Source organism: Pelodiscus sinensis, chromosome 2, assembly GCF_049634645.1.
Source record: "Pelodiscus sinensis isolate JC-2024 chromosome 2, ASM4963464v1, whole genome shotgun sequence".
NCBI classification, from domain to species: Eukaryota; Metazoa; Chordata; order Testudines; family Trionychidae; genus Pelodiscus; species Pelodiscus sinensis.
The window spans coordinates 228390961-228417702 of record NC_134712.1 but is presented as its reverse complement, the minus strand read 5'-3'; the positions used below and the strand labels follow the sequence as shown (position 1 = coordinate 228417702).

Genomic DNA, 26742 nt, shown 5'->3' with positions numbered 1-26742 from the left:
TACTCTTCATACAATGAGGGTTACAAGAGTCAGAGTAAGAAGTCCTCCAGCTTGACAATATTTTAACATTATTTCAAAATAACTGCCTGCTGTGTAGATGCAGACTATGTTATTTTGAAATAACGCTACAGGAGTTCTTTTGAAATAATGTTGCTGTGTAGACCTATCCTTAGACCAGCAGTTTCCTGCTCTGCTATTAGTTGTCAGTCTCCTCAGCCTGACCTAACCAATTTATTATGCTTTTTACCTTTCTCTATTTCTTCCTTCCTCCCTTCCCCTGCACCCTCTTATTTCAACTATCCCAGATCACTTTGCTCCTAGCTTATGTTATTCCCCTCTTCCTTGCTTATGTTTACTCTCTTAGACAGCAAGCTCTTTTGGACAAATATTGTATCTTCCTCTGGGTTTGTACCACGTGTGGGGACCCAGTCACTAACATGGTCTTTTGACGCTGCTATATTAATAGCAACAATTGCCAGTGGGGCTGTGCTCTGGCTGCAGTTGCACCAGGCACAGAACATGCCTGAAGACCGTGGATGAGGTGTGAGTTTGAAGGCCCATGGTACCGTGCTGTCTGTTATTTCTGCCAAAGGTTATAAAGTTTTGTGGGTTTCTTTATTAAAGAAGCTATTCCTTTGCAGCAGGCCCGAATGGAATTTGTGCTGGTTATGAAAGTCTAGCCTCAAAAGCAGTGTGAGGCAAAGAACAACTCATTTTGTCAGGCTCTGTTATTGATTAGTGTCCCATTGCTCTGCTAGCCAGTTATCTCCAGACGGCACCTTGCAGGCTGAGATACATGGTCAACATTTACCTTTGTCTGCAGCAAGCCTGCGATTTCTATCCCTAAATACATCACAGCACGGTCAGAACTGGGTGGCAGGGCCCTTTTCAGGCTGATGATAGGGGAGCAGTTTGATATTTGTCAAACACCCACAGTCACCAGCTCTTCCAGCTTCAAGCTTATGTCTGTCAAAGTGTCTCAACGCAGCAGAACACACCAAAGTCGACAGCTAAGACAACTGGTAATGGATAAATAAGACTAAAAAGATCATTCACTTCTAGATACCAGTTGGAAAGGCAACTTGAGCTCTTAAATGATCAGAATTATTCCCATTTCTCTGCCACTGACCTTCTCTGTGACCTTGGGCTAGACACTTCATCTCTATGACTGTTTCCCTCTGACTCAAGTTCTTTAGGGCAGGGACTCTCTCTCTCTCTCTGTATGGTGGTATCGCACCTAGCACAACAGGGGCTTGGTCTCTGCTGTGGCCTGTAAGTGCTACTACCATACAAATAACATAGAGGGGGTCAGGCACTAAGTAGAATGAAGGGTTAAAATCATAATGTGGGGGATTGAGAGATGGCACAGAGTCAGATGCTTGCTTAGGTTGGCTGGTATCTGGTGTTGGACAGTAATGACAGTGTTCGTTATGATTCTTTTTTGTTAGTAATGATATTTAGAACTTACAGAGCACTCTTCATCCTCAGAGCTCCTACATACTAATGCTACAACTATGCTTGGAGCAGGGGGTGTGATTCCCAACTCACATAAGAACGGCCATACTGAGCCAGACCAAATGTCCATCTAGTCCAGTATCCTGTCTGCTGACAGTGGCCAATGCCAGATACCCCAGAGGGTGTAAACAGAACAGGTAATCATCAAGTAATCCCTCTCCGGTCACCTATTCCCAGCTTCTGACAAACAGAGGCTATGGACACCATTCCATTGATAATAGCCATTGATAGACCTAACCTCCATGAATCCATCTAGTTCTGTTTTGAACCCTATTAAAATCCTGGACTTCACAACATCCTCTGGCAGGAGTTCCACAGGTTGACTGTGCGCTGAGTGAAGAAAAACTTTGTTTGTTTTAAACCTGCTACCTATTAATTTCATTTGGTGACCCCTAGTTCTTATATTCTGGGAATAAGTAAATAACTTATTTACTTTTTCAGACCAGTCATGATTGTATAGAGCTCTATCATATCCCCCCTTAATCTCCTCTTTTCTAAGCTGAAGAGTCCGAGTCTTTTTAACCTCTCTTCATATGGGGCCCATTCCAAACTCCTAATCATTTTTGTTGCCCTTTTCTGAACCTTTTCCAATGCCAATATATCTTTTTTGAGATGAGGTGACCACATCTATACACAGTATTTAAGATGTGGCTGTATCGTGGTTTTATATACATGGCAAGAAGATATTCTCTGTCTTATTCTCTATCCCTTTTCTAATGATTCCTAACATACACATATTCACATGAACTCTCATCAAGCTAGTGCACTACAAATCAAAGTGTGGCCATGTGGTCTGCTGAGGCACACTCAGCAAAGGCTTGCTACCCAATATGTATCCATGTATCCAGGCAGGCTTGTTTTTGGGCAGTTAACCTAGGCTGCCTGTCACTGCTGCCTGTGTCACTAGCTCAATGAGAGCTCCAGTGTGTATGTCCACACATGCTGGGAATCCCAGTGCAGACATAGCTATAAAGCCTGGTTCCCATCTCGTGCCAGTCAACAAGGGAACTAAGCGTCTTATGTTAAATGGAGTTAGACCTGCACAAAGCTGATGCGATCAGAAAAATCAGTTGCTAAATGTTTAATCCTGGCAACACTTCTGTGAGGCAACTATCAGCTCCATTGTTCACATATAAAAGCTCAAAAAAAGCATGAGGCCAGATTCTGATCTCAGTTACAGCACTGGAAATCTAGAGTACCTGCCATTGCTGTCGAGTATTTTCATTAGATGCTCAGCAGATAAGAGTCAGCAGAATCTGGCCCCAAATGACATATTCAAGATTTACTCATGAGGAATCAGTCTCAGGACCAAGATTAGAAAGCAGGAGGTTTGGGTTCCCAGTCCTGTCTTCTAAGCATCAGAGCATAGGCCTCTCTCCAGTGCCACAGCTAGGGTTTATGTGCTGGGGAAGCAGAGGAAAACAAACCGAGAAGACGGTGTGAGAGTACACGGGGGTGAGGCAGAGTTCAGCTTCTCTTTGGCCTAACCTCACTGCAGTTCCGTTTGTTCCCCCACTGCAATATGATAGGGGGCTGGGTGAACCTCAGATTTTTTGCAATCCGGATTCAGTTCAAACAAGCCTCTAAAAGCTTAGCTGCTAATTCAAAGCACACATAAATCCCATCAGTGAAAGGAAGAGGAAATCTCTGCAGACTAGACTCCCTCAAACTTTTCAGTTCTTCCACTTCTAGTCCTGGCCAGAAATACTGCAAAATCAGCTTGTCTTGTGATATTTCAGCCTCTCTGATGCTGGTCCCAGCAGGAAGCGGGGAAAGTATAACTACACAAGAAAACATAACTTATGGGAACACTTCAAGTAGTGATGTGTTGCCAACATGTTAACCAAGGGCTTCCTCAAAAATTCTTCCTCAGTTGGTGATACATACAAAATGCTCTGGTGAAATACGCCCTCAGCCTACAACAACCAAATGGTTCTGAGTCCATTCCCCCCCTTGTACCAGAAACCAGCAGTTGACTCAGGTCTCACTGATAGGTTCTCTGGCTTTGATGGTAAAGTCTTGGAAAGAGAAGAACTATCACTTGGTTTTAAGGGTTCGTTTAGCCAACCAATTTTGTTTGTTCATCCATTGTTACAATCTGCAAATCCACATTAGTCAGGTGTGTTTTCACTTTTTATTTCATTTTTTTCAGTGACTATTTTACTGAAGACAGTGGAAGGAAAATCATGGCATGTTTCCATGTCTCCGTTTCTGTACATCCTTTGTATAGTATCTCAGAATACTAATTGCAATACGTGACTGTGACAGGGTACCCCCCTCCCCAAATGCCAAATCGGGGAGTCTGGGGAGGTGCAGAGCAGGGACAGGAACCCGTGGGGAAGCCCGGCTGGAGTACAGCTGGAGGAAGCGCGGGTGGCAGAGAGGGAGACACGGCCCGTCAGCCGCCAGAGACGCAGGGGGATGATGTCACTCAGGATGTCATCCAAACACGTTGGGGGGTGGGGGGATCGGGGACGCCGGGGGAGGCAGAGTCCCGGACGCCATGGCGAGGAATTTAAAAGGGGGTAGGGAAGCCCAAGAGGGGAACGAACTGCAGGAGAGGAGCGACGGCGACTGGAGAGCGGGGAAGGCGGACACCAGAGCAAGCGACGCGTGGACAACCAGGATGAGCTTTAACCCGGGTCCACCGGGCGGACATGGACGTGGAACTGGGGAAGAAGTGACTCAGGGCAGAGTCATGGACCCCGTGAGTGTGGGAGTTTAGGGGCCGCAGCCCCCTCCACTGAGTAGGGACCTAGGTCCCTACCTTAGGGCCTTGGGCTGGGGTTCGGAGAGAGGGAGGGCCCGAACCCCCTTGGAAGCTAAACCTGTCTTATATGGGTAGGCACTCATCCAGGGTGACCCGCATAATATAAAATAAAACAGACCATGAAACCGCTACTGGGCACGAAGGTGTAAACTGGTGTTTGGGAACAGAGGGGAGTGGGGAAGATTTGAACCCCACGAGGAGAACGCATAACAGTGATCTTTCCATACTACTGTCTATGAACACAGATGTCATATATTGCTGTTTTGTAACAGCAGTTGTTTACTGACAGGATTTGATAGAGATTATCCTTGCTGATGAATCTCAGCGTACAGATTGTACTTTTGCCTTAGGAACGTTGGTTCTACTGACAGAAGAACGAGAGTTGACTATGTTAGTTAACAATACGGCCCTATTTCCCATAAATCTAGATATGCCCGGTGTGGTGTTCAATAAAGAGCTTACAGCAGGGACTACGTGTAGAGCCTTGTACTCTCCTTTTATCTGATTTAAAGAGCAGCCCCCTACCAAGCAATCCATACTGAAATCTGCATTCAAAGATACATTTGGCTAAGATCTTTCCTCCAGGAGCTAGTGCAGAGCCAAACACAGTCTAGCTAGGCCAAGTATACACTCAGCACAGCTGATGGCGGGAGGCAGAGGAGGCTCTCCGCCGCCTGCTTGTCTCCTTTGAATCTGGGGCCAGCTGGGCACTAACCCAACCCCAGCTTAAGTTAGAACTATTCTAACAGCTGTAACCTTATGCCCGCTGGAACAGCTCCCCTAGGAGTCATTCTGCTGGCCCAGGATCTCTGGCATGCTCCCTCCTGATCCTGCGTCCTTCCTCACCCCCTTCTGCCTCCCGGGGAAGAGAGTAGTAGGTGGGAGAATCCTCAGCTCTCCGTCTGACTTTCAGCAGGACCACAGAGATACAGAAGTTAGCAGGTCGGCTGCACTGGTTTTTAACCTTAAACACAAAGGATTTATCCATTTGGTTTTCTTATTTACATTTTATTTCAGCTGCCCAAGCAATCTTTGATAGGGGATGGAAAAATGTCCAGAGTCACTGTAGCTTCAATAAGTGTCTTTCACTGAAAAGCTGGTTTGTAGGAGAACTGTATTGTTCAATGAACTCCAACCACTCTTAGATGCGGTTCAATAGAACACTAGCGTAAGGGTGCATCTACGCAGCAGGGCTTAACCCAGAATAAGTTGAGCTGTCAATTGCGTAGCTTATTTCAAAATAGCTTATTTCAAAATAGGAAGCGTCTACACAAGACTTATTTTGAAATAAAGCACTCTTACTCCGACTTCCCTTACTCCTCGTACAATGAGGGTTACATGAGTTGGAGTAAGAAGTCCTCCAGTTTGACAGTATTTCAACATTATTTTGAAATAACTGCCTGCTGTGTACACGCGGACTAAGTTATTTCGGAAAAACGCTAGATATTTCGAAATAATGTTGCCGTGTAGACGTACCCCAAGACTCCTTTTCCTCCGGGTGTAGAAGTACCCCCTTGTGACAAAACTGTGGAACTAAATGAGGGCACTTCCACACTGAGAACTGAGTTCTTGCCTTTCCAGGCCAATACAATGTTCACTATTTCTGCATACAGTTAGGCAGCTTAACTCCATGTTAGGTACCTAAAATAAGTGGCTTGATTTTCAGCAGCACTGGGCCTGCAATTCCACAAGAACCCTCCCCCAGGGAAACGGAAGGACTCAGCATCTCTGAAGAATTAAGACCCTTATTTAAGTGCCTATGGAGATTTAACTGCACAGCTTTTGGTACGGAACACTGCCAATTTTGGCATAAGAGCAGACCTTACGAGACAAAAGCCCAGTACAAAGCCACCCCAGGCTTCAGGGAATTCAGCTACTCCTTGTTTGCAGTAGCCATGTTGATCCCAGGATAGGAGGGAGGGATAGGTGAGAGAGAGAGACAAGCTTTCAAGTTCCACAGAGCTCTTCAGATCTGTGAAGCTCAAAAACTTCTCTCCCCAACAGAAGTTGGTCCAATAAACACTGCCACCTTGTCCCTCTCAGGTTTGCTTGTTGCTATTCATCTTTATTCATTTTCACACACACACACCATCTACCTTCAAAATACAATCCACGTAACTAAAAAAGCAGCGCTGGTTCTGCAGTAGGTTAGGTTGCTTGTATCCTCAGCCCCCACTCTTCATCTGTTTCTCTTTAGAAGCTCTTCAGAACAATGCATTGTCTCTATGTTTGGACATCTGCCAGCAGAGTCCAGATTACAACCTTAAGGTGCTATCATAGTAAGTATTGTTCTCTGCTTTGTTGCACTGATCTGGGGACAGGTATGTATTTCCTGCCTTCTGAAGCAGAATGTCTATCATCAAAAAGTTTTCGATGGTTGCAAAGTCAGTATTTTCTTATATAAAGGGCCTGCTGCCACTTGCAAAGACAGCTGGAGTTTTACCACCGATTTGATTGGAACAAGAACAAGCCCAAGGTGGTATGTCAGGTTTTGTTGTGCATTTCTCAAAGTCTGTTTGCCTTAGAAAATGTGTCACGTGCCACACTGTGCTGTAGGAGGCTAGTACCCGTCCTCTATTGCTTTCACAAAGCATTTTTTCTAAACTGTCCTTCCTTTGACAAACATCCCTCATCTCTGGTGAAATCATAAATAGGCACATGGTGATACACTTTCCTAATAAGGCTGTCCACACAGGCTGAAGCTGCATAATGAAATTCATGCCCTTGGCATAGGGAATGCAATGCCAGACAGACATCTATTTATAAGTTCAGTGATAAATGTGTTTGTCTAATATTTAATCATACGCATGAAGTTTTACAAATAAATAAGCTTCCTAGATAGTGTCATAATATGAAGAATTTCTATCTAAAAATAAAAGGAGTAAGCTGCAGGCAGTGTAAAATGCTGTAAATGGAGCATATTTGGAGGTTACATAATGTGTGTAATTTGTAGACTAAAGACAAAGGCTTGGTTTGTGGTGTAAATAATAAGCCCTAGATGAGAGTTTGGGCACCCCGGGAACAATGAGGGGGAGGAAGCGTGTCTCTCTGCTCCCCCTTGTTCCAATGGGATAGTCATTTGCTACCGGCTAGCACAATGCAGGGCAGATAGGGCCTTGGTGTACAGAGGCTGTTAATTCCAGTGCAAGGATGGGTGGGCTTATGCCCCTTATGGTGACCATATTTTCTGAACCAAAAATAGGGACACCTTAGCCATGCCCCCTGAAACCACTAGCCATGCCCTAACCCCTTAGACTCCTATGGCAGGCGGGTGGGGTCTCACCCATGGGGTAGTACTTCTGGGATCAAGATGAACACATGTCTGGTAGTAAAGGGCATCATATGACCCCTCTAAGAACTCCTCCCACCATCCTCTACCAATAAGGATGGGTTTGGGCCCTCATAGGAGCCCCCCATGCAACTATACTGCAATTGCATTAACCCAGGGTTCAGACCTAGGGCCCAATGACACTGCAGTGCTAGGGTCCAACCGCGATTCAAGATGAGATCCAGGATGTGGGACCTGTTACTTTGCAGTGTCGATGCTGCCCCATTTGACTCAGAGTCTGGGAATCATCCAGAACTATCCCACAATTTCATGGGACAGCTTTCTGAGTCCTCTTAATGGATGATGCTTACTGGTTCCAATTAACTGGCAATCAGAGGGGGCTGGAGCAGCTCCCCACCTGCTATAAGAAGGGGGCTGCTCCAGCCCCGCAGAGGATCTGCTGCTGACAGGGTTGCTCTGGTCTGGAGCAACCCCTGTCTCTGGAGAACCTGGGAGCCCCACAGGCAGGGGCTGTGCCAGTCCCCAAAGCAGCTTCTCTCCATGGGAGTCTAGCTTGCTGTGGATGGGGGCTCGTCCGGAGGGGGCCAGGAGCTAATGGCAGCCCCAGTGTGACCTAACATTAGTCAGTTAACTGATTAATGGAAATTTACATGCCTAATGAGTTGTATTGCAATTACATTTTTTGATGTTACTGCAAAACTACCAAGTGTCCTCCATTTCCACAAGCCAGAACAACAATACTGAACTAACCATGACAATTACCGGGTGGAGAAGACCATGTCACTAACCCTCACCACCACTGCTTGCAAGGTATATTTGTTGTGCTTAAAAGAAGCACCCGGGATCTTTTTCAGAGGGATAAGGCAGCATGCCACATTTATTGAACATACATAGATCAATCAATACTTTATCATATGCATAGGATACATTACACTCATGCTCTCTCTCTCTCTCACACACACACACACACACACACACACAATCTTCTTGTTACCAGTAGTTGCTCCCCAGAACTACACTGGCCAGTTAGGTGGGGGAGTTACATGGGGGGGAGTGGGGGGAGCTGGGCTTCTGCAGATCCGGATTGATGCTCCAACTTTGACAAGATGAAAACCTGGGGTCCCTCTGCAAGATGCCTCATATTTATCCCTCTCTTGCAGCCAGTTAGTCATTACCTCGCCTTTTTTAATGCTGCTTCAAAGAGAGTTATTTCAAGAGCAGGCACTTGCTGCTTGACTCCTAAGGCATCTGTATGTCCAGTCTTCTTTTCAATTAGCTCACTTCACAGGTATTGTCTTGGATCTGGCTCCCAGCTCCTCTCCACCCTTGCAACTGCTGCTGGAGGTGCTCACCTGTCATTTTCCATTCACACCACATTCATTTCAACAGGACAATCAATGAAAGGAGAGAGATCTAGTCTGCTCCTAGCAAAAGACATTTTGCTTTACTTTAACTCAAGCCTGCACAACATACCACCCACGGGCCACATGCGGCCCGCAGGGGCTCACTGGGCAGCCCGTGCTGACTATGGGTGGCGTGGCCCCATCTGAACCACCGGCCGGGCGGAGGAGCGGAGCGCCGCTGGGGCAGGGGAAGTGCGGTGATTCTCGCCGCCGGGCTGCCTGCGTGCAGCTCCGGTGTGAAGAGGCGGGGTGCGAGCCAGAGAGCGGGATGCCGGCCAGATGCCAGGACGCTGGCATGACGTGGCGTTGTGACGTCATGGCCTGCAACCGCTGGATTCAAAAAGGCTCTGGCAGACTTGCAAACTGGAAGGCAGAAGCCAGGTGGGGGGGGGGGGGGGGGAGGAAGGGGCTTGTGCTGCGGGGAGGGGGGCAGGTAAGGAGAAAGGGGAAGGCACCAAGGGACAGGGTGCAGGAGAGACAAATGCCAGGGAGCCAAGTGGAGACAATGAGGAAAAGGGCAGGAGGGGAGGTGTCAGTGGGAGGGGAGACAGGGTGATGCTGGGAGAGGAGAAGGTAAGGGCATTAGGAGCCGTATGTTGTGCAGGCCTGATTTAACTGAAGATTTCTTAATAAAGTATCACCCCCCCCCCAACTTACCCTTGCGGCTAGGGTTGCCAGGTGTCCGGTTTTCTACCCAACAGTCCGGTATTTGTGCTCTCTGCCCGGTAAAAAAATAAAATAAAATCAGAAAATATCAGACATGTGCAATGTCCGGTATTTTCTGTATTTCCGGCTGGGCACTGGACAGAAATTTTGCTCGACAAATTTTTAGCCCACATGTTTGGTATTTTTGGGGAGAGCATGTGGCAACCCTACTTGTGGCCTACAGCTGTTTTCTTTGGAGTAGTATGGCCCTCGCCACTTTCCGAATTGTGCAGGCCTGCCTTAACTATTCCTAAGACCCATAACATAAAGAGCTTGATACAAAGTTTCTACGGAAAAGTCTGGTTACAAGGTTTCTCTTAATACAAGGGATTCTATAAGAAGGCTTAACATAAAGATATATCTAAAAGGACAAGATCTATATATATATATATGTGACGTAGTGGGGGGTACCTTGCTGGTTGCTATGCTGGGGGTGACCCCCACCAGCTGCTGTCTTTAGCATGGCCCAGCAGGACAGGGGATGAGTCACTAGGCAAGGGTCTCTCAACCTGTCGGACCAGCTACCCCCCAGAGAGAGAAACAAAGGAAGGTGGAATGCCGCCCCTGGCTGGAGGCTGGGCTGGAAGTGAGTTAGTTGGTTTCTGTCTGGTATCATGGAGGAAGCAGCCTAGGCAACAGGCTGGGATTTAGGGGCCCAGGCTCCCCCATCTCAAGGGGTGCTGAGGCATCCTAGGCCTGCCCTGGAACCAGATTACATCTGTGCTATATCCTGGGGAAGCAATAAACTCCTTCTATTCTACTGGCTCGTGGAGTCTGTCCGTGCCATTACGGGGGTGCAGGAGTCGGGAAAACCCCAACGCGCCGTCACAATATAAAAAAGGACATACCAAGTTATAGGAGAATGATACATGGTTATAGAAATGATACAGAGATTTATCCACATATTTCCCATGGAGCTCAATGGGGCTAGGCTATTTTATATGTAAAGCTACTGAGAAACGTGTATGTCAATACCATGATGGCAATGCCTATATTATGTAAATAATACCTCACAATAATTCCCAAATGAGACCACTTTCCAACCTGCTTACAAAGCCCCTGATCCAATTTAAATTTTAAGCTGGGATTGGGCCCAAAGCAATCTGTTGATAATACCCAAGAAGATCCAGTTAATATTTAGTCACCCCCTTCAAAAATATAAGGGACCAATCAGTCAAAGCCCCACCGCCTGGTAGAGGCCATCTTTGAAGCAAATTGGAAAGACTTTGAATTTACTTCTTGTGACAACAGCGCGTTCTCTCATTGGATATGGGGTCTTTAGCACAGATTTCACTTTGTGTGTCAGAATAACTCAGAAATGTGTTGTCACAGCTAACTCCATTCAAGTATAGGCAACATGCAGCCCAAAGACAGAAGAACAAATCCGCTAAAGCTGGAAGTCAAATCATCTCACCTCTTCACAGAGCTCACAAAGGGCTTGTTCACCCAGACTCACAAGTCATGACAACCCTCTCTGGAGACGACACATCCTGCCTCTCTGTGGATGCACCAAGTGTTTTCACGTGGCATCTTAACATGTTTAAATCATCAACTGCTTGGATGAGGAAAACTCACAAAAAGTCTGTCCATCATCCACACTGGAGTGACACGGTGATTTCACCACCACGGTAACAGACCCGATCTCTCTGTGGGCTCTTCTCAAGCAAGAGAAAGCCTGGGGTAGTCTCTCGGAGGGAGAGGCTGGAGGTACCTCTGTCTCAACCTTGCTGGCCTGTGGACCACCTGGCTCAATGAAAACCTTTCCGTGGACCACCAGTTGCTAATGGAAATGCAGCATTAATTACATAATTAAACCTGAGCCATTTTGCTAGTGCTGCAACTAGGGAGAATGTTTTCATTTAACTTATTAAACAGATTAACTCTTTCATGTTAGTTTAAATGTTTAATCAAACTTCATTTTAAATTAAATAAAATATTAATTTATGTCCAACACAAAAGGTTTCAATGTTTTCTTTATTTATGGCAGGGAGGAGGAACATTTTTTGGGTCAGGGGCCGTTGATCCACAGAAAAAAATCAGTTGGGGACCACACAAATGAGAAGCAAACAAACTCCCAAAACTCCCAACCCTCACCAAAGTGGCCCCCAACTGAAACACCTCACTCCTCTGGCGTTCCAGCCCCAAAAGGCAAGGGGAAGGCACAGGGGGGACTGAGGTTCAGGTCTTCCCATAGGTCAGATTTACTTTTCCGGTGGATTTTATGGAGCCCCCTTAGATTCTGGAGTGGGAACAAAAATGAAGGATTCAGTGTGTATTACAGGGCTGCCAGAGAGTGGGACAGGGATGGGAAGCAGGATCTGGGGGACAGGTAGGGTGCAGAAGCAGGCTGGCAATAGGGTGTTTGGCCACGGGGAGGGAGACAGAGGAAGGGCGTGGGGGGCAGTGTGTGGCCAGGAGGGAGGGTACAGGAGCAACAGTGGATGTAGGAGCAGACAGGGGGTAGGGTGTCTGGCCAAGAGGGAGTGTGCAGGAGAGGACTAGGGGTAGGTGTCTGGCCAGGAGGAAGGGTGCAGAGTCTGACCAAGAGGATGGGTGCAGAAGCGGACATGGGGGTAGGGGTTGGACCTCCCTGGTCCGGGACCCGCTCGAGTTGACTGGTACTGGATGGGGGATTTTTCCAGATAAGGGAAGGTCATTTCAGGCCCCTTGCTGCTGCCCACCATACTTGACTTTCTGGCACCAAACCCAGCCGGGCCACTCTTCGTGCCCCCCTGCTGTCCTGCCAGGCCGCTCTTCACCCTGCCGCCCAGCTCTTTGGCCCGCCCTGGCTCAGCCGTGCGCTGCTTGTCCGCTCTGGTCCCCAGCCCAGTCGCTTACTTGTTTTCCGTGCACTTCCAACAGGCAATGCCTCCCACTGCTGCCACTGGCTGGATCCCCAGCCGGAGGGAAAGCCTGGGAAGTGTCCCTGACTCCTACATTTCCCCATGCTGGGGAGGGGGAGGAGAATCAGCTGTGCAAACTCTTCTAGCTGTGTCCTGGAAAGTCCCCAGGCTCCAAACATTTCAGAGCTGTGAGGGCATCGGGACAGGACATTAAAATTCGGGGCGGTCCTGGATTTCCCGGGCCATATGGTCAATATAACACCCCTGCACAGACCAAGCTCTGGCACAAGCCAGAGCAGTCTGGCTTGAGATGTTTTAGCAACAATAGTTAACGAACAAGCCAGTATGCTGAAATGGCTTCAGAGTGAGTTTAATTGGCTACAGGCCCAAGACCTTTCCTCTTTTCATTGCAAGGTGGCATTTTGTTATTTGACACTATTCATTATTTTGGTGTGTTTTTTTAAACAAACATTTCTATGCCAATTTTCTTCAGGTTTCTGTCTGAAGTAAAGAATGCAATTCCCAGTCCAGCTTTTGAACATGGGCACCTAACACTGCATCTAAAAATTAAAATTTCAATATGTACCATACATCGCCTAATTATGTGTCCAGAGACTGTTTCAGATACCTAGTTTCAGGTATTCACATTTGAAAACTGAGCTCCCACTTTTATGGGAAGTCAGGCATATAATTAAGAAAACAGTATTGTCATTTTCTACATTACCACATGGTATGTCACAATTCATCATCACAAGCTAATGCTCAAAGCTCTTTTGGGGTGTAATCAAAGTTATCTGAATTTCATCTTGTTTTTCCTTCACCCCAGGCCCAGACAATCAACTTTAGAAAAGCCTACATCATGACCAGAAAAAATAGAAAGAGTTCAGAAGAGGAAGAAATATAAGATTCTCTTTTCTGAGAGAGAACTTCGCGTAGCACTGGATTCTACAGACAATAGTTACAATTTCAGTGCAATAACTGGAAGTCTCTTGGTATCAGTGATGTAAAATAGATTTTTACAATATCCATTGTAGAGGGAAAAATTGTGCCAATTTTCTTCCACTATTTGATCTGAGGAAGTGGCTCTGGCCCCCGAAAGCTCATCACCTAATAAACCATATTGTTAGTCTTTAAGGTGCTACATAGTCCTGTCTTTTGTTTCAGCTACACCAGACTAACACGGCTACATTTCTATCACCATTGTAAGGGGGGGGGGGGGGAAAATGTGTCTGCTCAGATTGCTAGTAATACAGGCAGTCCCCGGGTTACGTACAAGATAGGGACTGTAGGTTTGTTCTTAAGTTGAATCTGTATGTAAGTCGGAACTGGCGTCCAGATTCAGACACTGCTGAAACTGACCGCCAGTTCTGACTTACATACAGAATCAACTTAAGAACCCCAGGCGTCCCCAAGTCAGCTGCTGCTGAAACTGATCAGCAGCTGATTCCAGGAAGCCCGGGGCAGAGCAACTCTGCCTGGGGCTTCCTGTAGTCAGCGCTGGTCAGTTTCAGCAGAAGCTGACTTGGGGACGCCTGGGGCAGAGCAGCTGGGGTGCTGCTGGGTTGCTCCAGTAGCGCCGCTCCTGGGTGCTACTGGACCAACCTAGCAGCACCCCATCTGCTCTGCCCCAGGCATCCTGATTCAGCCGCTGCTGAAACTGACCAGCAGCGGCTGAATCAGGACCTGGGGCAGAGCAGCTGGGGTGCTGCCGGGTTGGTCCAGTAGTGCCCAGAGCGGGCGCTGCAGGACCAATCGGCAGCGCCCCAGCTGCTCTGCCCCAGAGTCCAAAACAAAAGCCTGGTCTGCTGGGGGGGGGGGGAGCACACTAGCTGCGCCCCCCCCCCCCCCTCCCCAGCAGACCAGGGACACGGGGAGCAGAGCCTCTGAGGCTTTGCTCTGGCAAAGCCTCAGAGGGAGGGACCCCGCCGCGGCTGCGGCTTCAGTCCGGGAGCCTGTGGTCTGCTGGGGACGGTCCCCAGCAGACCACAGGCACCCAGATTGAAGCGGCAGCAGCGGCGGTTCCCCGCGCCTCTGAGGCTTTGCTCTGGCAAAGCCTCAGAAGCGCGGGAACCCGCCCGGTGCCCCTGGTCTGCTGGAGATGGTCTCCAGCAGACCAGGGGCACCGGAGCAGCTTACGAACGGGGCTCTCTCGCCCCGACTTCCGGGGCGAGAAAGCCCCGTTCGTAAGTGCGGATCCGACATAAGTCGGATCCGCGTAAGTCGGGGACTGCCTGTACATTCAGGGCCAGTTTCCTCCACCTCTACTTACACTGAGCAGCGCCTTACTCTTTGAGAAATCCCACTGTAATGTCATATACTTCTCTCTGTGAATACGTATGGAAAAAACCCATTTCTCAGTGGGCAGATGGTAGTCAAACAGGGGTGTGCATGTCCCTTGCAGAGGATAAATATCTATTCTAGATGAATTAACGTAGCCTGCTGTAAAACTAGACACACAAAAAGCACTACCAAAGTCAGAACAAACTAGAATTTCACACAGCCAATGCCTCATTCACATTGCTCTATATATTTTTGTAACATGGCACCACTCACTGCCATGGCGCTTCCTGCTAGTCACTGAGGAATTAGCACAGCTTGGTCCTGGAGCACCCCCTTCCGGTGTCCCATCTGCTATTACCTGTTTGTTAACTGGCTCTGCTGCCTTACATTAGGACTCACATCCCTCCCAGACTGCAGTGCCCTTCCTTCAAGGTACTGCCCTCCTGCAGTGCCCCCACACTCTGGGGTCCCCCCCTTCAGAGACTCTGCAATCCCCTATGCCCACCTAGCTTCAGTGATACTACTGCCAGTCTTCATCTAGCCCCTTACCTCTGGGTCAAACTGAAGTCTCAAATGGAGACTTATCATAGGCAAAGTGGTGTGGACGTATTGCTTTCTTCTGCCCTGGCTGCTCCTCTGCAGCCCTAATACCTGCCTGGGCTTCAGCCAGGGGCGTATTCAGGACGGAACTCCCCTAGCTCAGCCTGCAGTCCCCCAACACTGCTCTGTCCCAGGTACCCTGCTAGCTAGCAGCTAAGTCTTTTTCCCTCCAGAGCTGGAATGAGAGTGTATTTAGATTTGCCAGCTATCTCTTTTATACAGCTCTCCTGGACTCTCATTCGCTGCCACACGCTCTCCTTTGTTTGGCTCCTAGCCATAGCCCTCTCCTAGGGTTGTTTTGACCCTTTTTATTCTGGAATGACACTCCCCCCCAACTACAGCAATACACTAAAATGCAAGTACAATATCTAAATTCCAATTGATTTATTTTATAATCATATGGTAAAAATGAGAAGGAAAGCAGTTTTTCCAGTAATAATATGCTGTGATACAAAATCAGACATGAAAAATACACAAGTAACTAGTTTTTCACTGATGTGAAACTTGGGGTTACACAAGATAAATCAGACTCCTGAAAGGGACACAGTGGTCAGGGACACATGAAGCCAGGCTTCATGAACTGGACTTGTTTAGTTTGGAAAAAAGAAGATTAAGGGGGGACATGATAGCGGTTTTCAAATATCTAAAAGGGTGTCACAAGGAGGAAGGCGAAAATTTGTTCCTCTTGGTTTCTGAGGACAGGACAAGGAGTAATGGGCTTAAAGTGCAGCAGGGGAAGTTTAGATTGGACATTAGGAAAAAATTCCTAACTGTCAGGGTGGTCAAATATTGGAATAAATTGCCAAGGGAGGTGGTGGAATCTCCCTGTCTGGAGATATTTAAGAACAGGTTAGATAGACATCTGTCAGGGATGGTGTAGACGGAGCTTGATCCTGCCTTGAGGGCGGGGGGCTGACTCGATGACCTCTCGAGGTCCCTTCCAGTCCTATTATTCTATGATTCTATGATTCTATGAAAGCAGAGAGCCACAAAAACAAAAACTAGACAAAAACCCAATACCTATTATTTTAAATGAATGTAATCAATCCTGCCCCTCAGGGTATGTCTATACTACAGAGTTTTTCTGGAAAAACAGCCATTGCTCCAAAAAAAAAAAAACTTCATTTATGTCCACACTGCAATTGCGTTCTTCCGAAAGAAAATTGAAAGAGGGGTTTTTCTGACATTGGTAATCCTCATTCATTGGTCTCGCATGATATTCTTATTGATAAACTAGGCAAATATAACTTAAAAAGGGCCACAATAAGGTGGGTGCATAATTGGCTGGATAACCGTAGTCAGAGAGTTGTTGTTAACGGTGCTAAATCCTGCTGGAAAGGGATAACAAGTGGAGTTCCGCAAGGGTCTGTTTTGGGACCCGTACTGTTCAATATCTTCATCAATTATGTAGATATTGGGACAGAGAGTAAGCTTATTAAGTTTGCAGATGATACCAAACTGGGTGGGGTTGCAACTTCTTTGGAGGATAGGGACATAATTCAAAATGACCTTAGCAAGTTAGAGAAATGGTCAGAGGTAATCAGGATGAAGTTTAATAAAGAGAAATGCAAAGTGCTCCACTTAGGAAGGAACAATCAGTTCCATACATACAAGATGGGAAGCGACTGTCTAGGAAGGAGCATGGCGGAAAGGGATCTAGGGGTCATAGTGGACCACAAGTTGAATATGAGTCAACAGTGTGATGCTGTTGCAAAAAAAGCAAATATGATTCTAGGTTGTATCAACGTTGTAAGCAAAACTCATGAAGTCATTCTGCCGCTCTACTCTGCACTAGTTAGGCCTCAGCTGGAGTACGGTGTCCAGTTCTGGGCGCCACATTTCAAGAAAGATGTGGAGAAATTGGAAAGGGTACAGAGAAGAGTGACAAGAATGATTAAAGGTCTAGAGAACATGACCTATGAAGCCAGGCTTCATGAACTGGGCTTGTTTAGTTTGGAAAAAAGAAGATTAAGGGGGGACATGATAGCGGTTTTCAAATATCTAAAAGGGTGTCACAAGGAGGAAGGAGAAAATTTGTTCCTCTTGGTTTCTGAGGACAGGACAAGGAGTAATGGGCTTAAAGTGCAGCGAGGGAGGTTTAGATTGGACATTAGGGAAAAATTCCTAACTGTCAGGGTGGTCAAATATTGGAATAAATTGCCAAGGGAGGTGGTGGAATCTCCCTCTTTGGAGATATTTAAGAACAGGTTAGATAGACATCTGTCAGGGATGGTGTAGACGGAGCTTGGTCCTGCCTTGAGGGTGGGGGGCTGGACTCGATGACCTCTCGAGGTCCCTTCCAGTCCTATGATTCTATGGGGAATAAGCCTTTTTCTGAGAGAGTTCTTTTGGAAAAAGGTGTGTGGGGACGGGGAAGAGGGAGTTCTTTTGAAAGAAGAGGAAAGAGGAAAAAGCACAGGTGCCTTACTGGCCACTCCATCCATAGTAATCACAATTTAAATGCGAGATAGCATCCATTCTGTGTGGACGCTATCTTTTGAAAAAACAGATCGCTTTTTCAATGTGTTTTGGCAGTGTGGACGCTCTCTTTTGGAAGAAGTTTTTCTGGAAGATCTCTTCCGGAAAAGCTTCTTCTGAAAGAAGCCTGCAGTCTGGACATAGCCTAATTACAAACCCTAAAACAAAAATCAACATTTTGCTGCAAGAGTGCTGTTACTTTAGATCTCTTTGATGCTCTGAACTATTGGGGGGTGGGGAAGGAGCCTAAACAGGTTTTTTTTGGGGGGGGGGGGGGGGGACAGCTTTGACCATCATTCCATTCCAGAGGCTACTTAGGAACTTGAAAACTCCTGGGATTTTTTCAGGTGATAACTCAGAAATTAAACTGATAGGAACAGTATTCCCAGTTCTTATATAAAGAAAATGGAACAAATGCCAATTAAAGTTATATTTTAAGTTTAGCTGTTAATTTAGATTAGAAAAAAATCAACATCAAGATATGTCCAATCCCAAATCTTGAGATATCAGTTTTGGAGCCTTAAGACAGTTTGATACTTTGTATTTATCTCTTTCAAAGACAGTGTATAATTTGCTTAAAATCTCCTTAGCAGTGCAATTATTGTTATTTTAAAATGTCTCATGATCCAAATTGTGAAGAGGGGATGAGATACTTAATTTCTTCCAGTAATATTTAACAGTAGATGAATTACTGAAAAAAAAAAAACCACACTGGAGCTTGGAAGGAAGTTCCTAGTGTGTTGTGCTAAGGATTTGAGAGTATCACCTCCATGACATTCACTGAAGGTACTCAAGTTTGTGAGACTCAGCCACCCTCAGAAATATTAAAGAGTAAGTAAACAGTAGCTCAGATTACTTATAGTTGGAAGAGAAAGAAATACAACACAGCAGACACACCGCTATAAAATGGCTGGCTGGTTAGGGGAGCATTTATTTATATCTGTACATATTTTTTTTAAAAGCAACTCCTTAAAAGGTGTTCTGGGAAAAATCCTAGAATTAAAAAGTGCAGTTGCAATCCTGCTGAGGAATCCAACATTGGTGTGTAAGAGCCTGTATGGGTCTTACCTGGTAACCTGACCCAAAGCCCATTGTAACCAAAGGAAAGACTCTCACAGACTAGTGATAGAAATGTAGCCGTGTTAGTCTGGGGTAGTTGAAGCAAAATGCAGGACAATGTAGCACTTTAAAGACTAACAAGATGGTTTATTAGATGATGAGCTTTCGTGGGCCAGACCCACTTCCTCAGATCAAATAGTGGAAGAAAGTAGTCACAACCATATATACCAAAGGATACAATTTAAAAAAATGAACAAATATGAAAAGGACAAATCACATTGCAGAACAGAAGGAGGATGCGGGGGGGTGGGAAGGGGGAGGAAGGAAGGTAAGTGTCTGTGAATTGCTGATATTAAAGGTAGGGAGAGTGGGATGTTTGTGAGTTAATGGTATTACAGGTGATAATTGGGGAAACTGTCTTGATAATGGGTGAGAAAGTTCAAAGACTTGTTAAGTCCCTGGTGGTAAGTGTCGAATTTTAACATGAATGACAGTTCAGAGGATTCCCTTTCAAGTGCAGATGTAAAAGGTCTTTGTAGCAGAATGCAGGTGGCTAAGTCATTTAGAGAGTGTCCTTTCTGGTTAAAGTGGCAAGAAACTGTTTTCTCTTTGTGATCTTGTCTAATATCTGTTTTGTGGGCATTAATCCTTTGGCGAAGTGTCTGAGATGTTTGTCCAATGTACATAACAGACGGACACTTTCGGCACATGATAGCGTAGATTATATTTCTGGATGCGCAGGAATATGTGTTCTTGATCTTATAACTCACTTGGTTAGGTCCAATAATGGTATCAGCAGAATGAATATGTGGACAAAGCTGGCAACGGGGTTTGTTGCAAGGGAAGGTACCAGGGTTGGTATTAGTGTGGTATGTCCTGTGGTGGTTGGTAAGAATCATCTTGAGGTTAGGTGGTTGTCTATAGGAGACTATGGGTCTGTCTCCCAGAGCCTCTTTGAGTATGGTATCCTGTTCCAATATAGGCTGTAGTTTCTTGATAATGTGTTGGACAGGTTTAAGTTGGGGGTTGTAGGTGATGACAAGTGGTGTTCTATTGTTGGTTTTCTTGGGTCTGTCTTGAAGTAGATGGTTTCTAGGTATTCGTCTGGCTCTTTCAATTTGCTTTTTTGTTTCTCTGGGTGGGTAGTTGAGATTTATAAATGCTTGGTAGAGATCCTGAAGCTTCTGGTCTCTGTCAGTGGGGTTAGAGCAGATGCGGTTGTATCGACTTATACCTCCAGATCAGCGGCACAGCCATGGGTACACGCATGGCCCCACAGTATGCTAACATCTTTATGGCTGACCTAGAACAACGTTTCCTCAACTCCCGTCCCCTTTCACCCCTCCTCTACCTACGGTACATCGATGACATCTTTATGATCTGGACACATGGCCAAGAAACACTGGAGATATTCCACAGAGATTTCAACAACCTACACCCCACCATCAACCTCAGCCTAGACCATTCTACACGAGAGATCCACTTCCTGGACACCACCGTACAAATCAACAATGGAAAATTAGACACCACTCTCTACAGAAAACCCACTGACTCATACAGTTACCTACATGCATCCAGCTCCCATCCAGAACACACCACACGATCCATCGTCTATAGCCAAGCCCTTCGATACAACCGCATCTGCTCTAACCCCACTGACAGAGACCAGAAGCTTCAGGATCTCTACCAAGCATTTATAAATCTCAACTACCCACCCAGAGAAACAAAAAAGCAAATTGAAAGAGCCAGACGAATACCTAGAAACCATCTACTTCAAGACAGACCCAAGAAAACCAACAATAGAACACCACTTGTCATCACCTACAACCCCCAACTTAAACCTGTCCAACACATTATCAAGAAACTACAGCCTATATTGGAACAGGATACCATACTCAAAGAGGCTCTGGGAGACAGACCCATAGTCTCCTATAGACAACCACCTAACCTCAAGATGATTCTTACCAACCACCACAGGACATACCACACTAATACCAACCCTGGTACCTTCCCTTGCAACAAACCCCGTTGCCAGCTTTGTCCACATATTCATTCTGCTGATACCATTATTGGACCTAACCAAGTGAGTTATAAGATCAAGAACACATATTCCTGCGCATCCAGAAATATAATCTACGCTATCATGTGCCGAAAGTGTCCGTCTGTTATGTACATTGGACAAACATCTCAGACACTTCGCCAAAGGATTAATGCCCACAAAACAGATATTAGACAAGATCACAAAGAGAAAACAGTTTCTTGCCACTTTAACCAGAAAGGACACTCTCTAAATGACTTAGCCACCTGCATTCTGCTACAAAGACCTTTTACATCTGCACTTGAAAGGGAATCCTCTGAACTGTCATTCATGTTAAAATTCGACACTTACCACCAGGGACTTAACAAGTCTTTGAACTTTCTCACCCATTATCAAGACAGTTTCCCCAATTATCACCTGTAATACCATTAACTCACAAACATCCCACTCTCCCTACCTTTAATATCAGCAATTCACAGACACTTACCTTCCTTCCTCCCCCTTCCCACCCCCCCGCATCCTCCTTCTGTTCTGCAATGTGATTTGTCCTTTTCATATTTGTTCATTTTTTTAAATTGTATCCTTTGGTATATATGGTTGTGACTACTTTCTTCCACTATTTGATCTGAGGAAGTGGGTCTGGCCCACGAAAGCTCATCATCTAATAAACCATCTTGTTAGTCTTTAAAGTGCTTCTCACAGACTAGTAGGACTAAATGGCAATACCCCACCTTGGGGTATTGCCATTCCCCCAAAAACTGGAGAGTTGGAAAAAATGGGAAAATTTCAAATGCAATTTAAACAATGTTTGTGGTGTGACACCTTGTGTTTGTTCCTTCAGTTCAGTGAAATATGGCAGCTGCTCTTGCAGTGAAGCACTGAAACATCCAAAGCTGGGCTAACTTGAACATGCATAGAGCAGTAGCCCCCTTCCCTGTCTGAGCAGCCCTGTGTCTACTAGTGTCACAAGGGGCTTGCTCCTCCACCCTTTGTAACATAGGAGGCTGTGGGCAGATCATGATGAAATCTGCAGCAACCATTTCTGAGCTTCCTTCCCCATCCACAACTCCCTGAGCTTGCTTGTTTCAATGAATCTGAAAAAAGTGCCACAGAAGCTCCCAGCCCTGCAGTTGGATTTGCCAGATACACCTCTGCATTCCTGTTGGTAGAGCAAAGAAGGGGAAATGTCTGGGGGCAGGAGAAAGAGAGAAGAGTGAACTAGCTTTTCAGTCAGTGTGGCTGAGCCTGACGGGTAGGGTGAGAGCCTGGAGAGGAACAGCAGCATAGCTAGCTTTTGGCTGGCTGGTGAGGAAGGCCAGCAAGCAGTGTGACTACTCACCTTTGTGTTTTCTGCTGCAGTTCTGTTCTTGCCAAGAATGGAGACAGCATCTCAGGAACTCTGATTCTAACCCAGCTGCTCCTCATTTCAACCAGGAGCCACGCAGCAGTTTGCAAGGGCTAGGCCTTTTGTTCTGCTTGATGAGCCTGCAGTCCTTTCATTCTGGGGGGGAGGGGAGGAGTAAGCAAAGAAAGCTGCTTGCATTACTCTCACTTCTGCCTAGAGGGAAGGTGGGATAAAATGTAGAAAACTTAGGGAGAGCCTGCACCCCCAATGTATATATGTTTTCTTAACCTCAAGACTGTAGATTTCTACCAACACAAGAAAAAGCTTTCACAATCCAACATTATTTAAAAAGTTATCCCCCATGAATGTTCTTTGTGGAGGAAGTTTTGTATAAATGATACATTCCATTAAAAGGAACCAGTATCTTTCTCATGAAAGACAGCGTTAGCTTGAGGGGACATATTTCACTGACAAGAAGTAATTTAAGAAATTCTCAGCACACCACTGCTATAGCTTGTAAATCTGCGGTCCAGGAGCCTGAAGGGCCAGTTACGAATTGTACTGTATATACTTGAGAAATGCTTGATTAAGCTCTTTTGCAAGAGCAAGCCCTATAGGATTAGATTTGGATATACTACTAGAATAAGCAGCTACAAACCTGTTGATGATCCCAGCCTGGTGATGCAGTAGGTACTGAATTAATCAAGGATGCCATAAACATTCAACCAGAGTGGCTGTCAGATTAGAAACTTCACAGCTCCTAAGAGTCCAGAAGAGGGATTATGACCAATTTCACTTGCTCAAGATCATGTGTGAAATTCCTTCCAGCAGCCACCATGATGAGCTGCAAAAATGTGGCCTTTTGGTATCTAACCACCTTCCCTACAATATACGGAGTAATTGCAATCCTGCTTTTATAGTTCTAGGAAAAATTTCAAATTGTCAGACTTTGATCTAGATTAGGAAAACACATACACACTTTTAGAACAAAATAGAAACAAACCCCTTTTGATTTAGCCCAGAATGAACTCCAATCAATCAATCAATCAATCAATCCTTCCTTCCTTCCTCCAAAAGTACAGAACACAAGATCAGAGTTCCTAACAGCATATTTGGATACTATATTCTTAAAAATGTGCTGAACTCAACAGAGAAATGCAATTAAAAAACAGGGTGTGGGTTACTTAAAGTTGTTTAGGATAATTATCCAAAAGTACACTAATAAAATGAAACCCCTTAAGAGCTGCCAACTTTACAGGCCTCATTCACGAGTTCCACATTGTTGCTAGAGATCTGTCATCACGGCATAATGTGTCAGAGGCAGAAGCCAGAGTGGTGCTAAACTGCTTTCAACTTTTCACTGCATGACCACTCCTGTTGCCATTGGTAACAGTAGTTGGAATCAGAGGTTGCAGGGAAGGGTTTCTCCCACAGCTAAAGAGGAGAAAGCAACCCTGACACCACCCTCCGCTCCTCCCCCAAGGCAGTGCTTTGAATGCACGGGGCAGGAAAGGAAGTTATATGGTAAATGGAGAGGAAGAAGACATTTCTGGGAAGGCTAAAACGAGCAGTGTCAAGGGACAAGCAGTGTCAAGAGACAGAGCAAGCCAAGGCCGTCGATAGAGGGGGGCAAAGGGAGCAACTGCCCCAGGGCCTGATGATTTAAAAGGCCAGAGGCTCTCGGCTGCAGCAGTGGCCGGAATCCCAGGCTCATTAAATTGCCTCCAGAACCCCCAGCAGCATGCACCCTGCAGCTCCGACAGTGTGGAAGGACTGGCTGGGGGAGGCAAACTCCCAACCCTGCTCCTTCTAGGAGGCCCAGAGCCAGATTCCCCAAGCCCTCAGCAAAATCTCTCACCAGCCTTGCAGCAAGCACAGTAAATAGGATTAATAGAGTCTTTGAGATAACACAATTAAAAGTCCTCAAAAGATTTCTGCAGTTGTGACACTAGTCTGCTCTTCCGCTGTCACTCCAGCGACCAGCAGCATTAATGAGTCATGACAAGGTGCTGAGCCCCCTTCCTGACACAGTGCCACTCTATTGCGATGCATGTAGGTGCAAGGTAGTATTGTGAGGCTGTTCTCACTCGGTTCCAAGACTTTTGTTGGCACTTCTCACGAGTCTCTGAACGCTGAAGTAAGCTGAGCCTCTTCAGTTATTCTGCAGTGGCGTGTGTTCATCTGTGGGCAGATAGTAAAAGTGGTCTGAGCCTGACAAGACATTAAATAAACCACTTTTGGTTTGCGATGCTCCCAATTTCTGTCTGTGACTTTCATTCTAACTGATTATATTGATTGGATTGAACAGTGTCCTGTACCAAAGGCTGGCATTAGTGCAACCCATGTGAGTTTTATTTTTGAACAAGCAAACAAATACAGGGCATGATATGAAATGTCAAGGAGGCAGCTGGAAGTGATGCTCCCGGGTGGGCAGGGCTCAAACTCAGACGTCTCCAGGCCAATGCTATTTTCAGGGGCGGATATAGGGCAGGGCAAGTGGGGCGGCCGCCCCAGGCCCCATGCATGCGCCGTGGCACCACCGCGCACGTGCCGTGGCAAAGGGGGGGCCCCGCAAAATTGTGCTGCCCTGGGCCCCGCAAAATGGTCATCTGCCCCTGGCTATTTTTACAAAGTCATCTGGTGGATTTATGGTTTAGAACCATATGCCGGTGTTCCTGAATAGCTCTACTTTGGTTCTAGTTCTAAAGTATAGCTCCATAAGAAACAAGCAGGAAAAAAGCAACCAACCATTTTCATCTTCAGAAACAAATGTAGGGATCTTTTGAAATTATTTGCAAACAAAAATCTTCCTTAATGGGATAATCATTGAAAGTATTTTAATGGAGTCTAGTTCACAAAAATGTTATCAAAATTCTACATCATTTAGAAAACTCAAACAATGTCTGAAAATGAACATCTAGTGGCCCCCGACTGGTCTCCTATCTGCAAAATGGGGATAACTGTAAAGCACTTTGAGAGCTACTGATGAAAAGTGCTATCCAAGAGCTAGGAATTCCTATTATTTCATTTCCTTGCTACCTGACCCTGTAGCTGGCAGACACATCATTTTTCTTTTCCCTTCAGGGCTTGTTCCTTCGCATTCCATTGGCTCCATTTTAACAGCCTGTTTTAATGAACCCCAGTTAACACGCCACAATTTCCATTGTGGAGCCGATGAGCCATAAAACATTAGAGAACTGTTTTAAAAGCGTGAACTAGAGGTGAAATTGCAGAACACTGTAACTGTAAAATTCATGCTCTGTTTTTTTTACCAAACTTCCCAGGAAAATTCTACCTTGGTATGGCAAGAAGTAACTTATGTGGCTGAAATATCTATTTAGTCCTTACTCAGGAACAAATAAAATCCCATTGAAGCTCTGAGGAGTTTTGCCTGTGTAAAGACTTCAGGGTTTGTCATTTTCAGACGCTGGAGCACCCACCCACTCCAAACACACACACTCCTTTCCTCGGTGTAATAAAGCATCTTTGACTATCAAGATCCCTTTCATAATTCTGAAAATGTGGATCTAGGTCTCTTCACAACTGACAGTAAGTCTCACTCTATAACCTTTCCTCCTAATAACTGCAGTATCCTCTCATTGGCCCACACTGCACTCCTCCTGAAATATTAATATCCTTTCTAGGGCTTGGCAATCAGAACAGATGGAGGCCTAACAAATACCTTATATAGTCACACTCTTGTTTTGTATTCTTTTCTACTTTATTACTGCAGCTGTGCATTGGCTTGATTATTTCAATAATTTTTCCATAATACCCTCAATCCCTCCCTGCTCAGTGTGCTGGGTGATTGGTTCCCTGCTCTCATATTAAATTATGGTACATTTTTCTGCAATGAATTCCATTTATACCGTACTTCAGTCTTGTACTTACCATCTGCTGGACCAATCACTTTTACAATCCAAATCCTTTTGAATCGGGATTCATTTTTCCTCATAATTTGTGCTGCTTCCAATTTCATTATCCTCTGCAGACCTGAAGCTCTTCTAGTCAAATGCCTTTCAACGAAATATTTAGGGCTTGATCTTGCAAATGTATCCAAGTGCGTACATGCGTACAATCTAGCCTTTCTGGTTTATGTGGGCATTACAAATGACTAAAGCAGATCCATTGCAAGCCATTTGCAAGTTGTGACGTTTCATTTTCCAACAACTCTTTTGTCTCCTGCTCTTGAGTCAGTTTTCTATCTAGCATCCTATGTGACCAGTTTTATAAACCAATTAGTTATAGGCTTTCATTCAGCATGTCACTAGATTCACTATTTGGTGAGCACCTTATAGCTATTGAACTATTGTGCTAATTTTATTTATTTAAGTGGGGGCACATATGAATACTGCATCATTGTCATGCGTCTTCAGACAAAAGAGTCCAGAGAAGAATAACCCTCTTAAGCCCAATG

General features: G+C 45.6%; 1 long non-coding RNA gene across 2 annotated transcripts in view; it reads right to left on the bottom strand.

Annotated features, from left to right (window-relative positions):
• The window catches only part of LOC142827375 (uncharacterized), a 40736-nt gene extending 14333 nt beyond the window's left edge, over window positions 1–26403 (bottom strand). The window contains exons 1-3 of one of the 2 annotated variants that reach the window (XR_012902088.1): window positions 26217–26403; window positions 22320–24506; window positions 9635–9695 (exon numbers count right to left, since the gene is read on the bottom strand). This is a non-coding gene — a long non-coding RNA (uncharacterized LOC142827375). Of the gene's footprint in view, window positions 1–9634; window positions 9696–22319; window positions 24507–26216 lie in introns of those variants that run through there. The other variant, XR_012902089.1, reaches the window with a different exon arrangement.
• Window positions 26404–26742: the final 339 nt, after the last annotated feature.